The sequence below is a fragment of the Empidonax traillii genome, unplaced genomic scaffold, assembly GCF_003031625.1.
Source record: "Empidonax traillii isolate 1590-97213 ecotype Southwest subspecies unplaced genomic scaffold, ASM303162v1 scaffold1111:size180776, whole genome shotgun sequence".
Taxonomy (NCBI): domain Eukaryota; kingdom Metazoa; phylum Chordata; class Aves; order Passeriformes; family Tyrannidae; genus Empidonax; species Empidonax traillii.
In genome coordinates this window covers 172,225-172,853 of record NW_020956304.1, presented here as the reverse complement: position 1 = coordinate 172,853, position 629 = coordinate 172,225, and positions in this window count along the sequence as shown.

The window sequence follows — 629 nt, the reverse complement described above, 5'->3', positions numbered from 1 at the left end:
CTCCCAACAAAGCGATTCCATATTAATTAATAACTGCCAACACTTTTTCTTTCTTCCTTGGCAGTTCGAGGCTTCGAGCCTCGGACGCAAAATCTAATCACATATACAATAAGTGCATCTACGGAATTTTTGTCTTTTTAATAAAAATTTCACAAACAGACACAATAATGACTGCTAAACACAAGTCATGCACAGTTTACTTATAAACATAACAGAAGCAATATACAATCAAGAATGATATGGAACAAGCACCATCCTCTTTCTCAATGTTTTTTAAACATTATATGAAAACCAGACATTTACAATTGATTTAAAAAAACACTATACAGGTCTAAAGGAAAAAAAAAAAATCCAACCTAAATCATATCTGTATTGTAACAATGGGAAAAGGAATGACATAGGATGCACAGATTTATGATTCTTGCAAGCACAATATATATATGTTTTAAATTACATCTTCTGCAGGCTGGAAATGACATCAGGGCAAAACATCTCTTGCTTTGAAGAGAGCAACGAGAATGTAAAATACACTGAGAATTACTTTCAGAATTACTTTGTTCACATGTGAATTGCACATTTGGAAATCAAAGCTGCCTTTTTTTTCTTTTTCGTTCTTTTTTTTTTTCTTT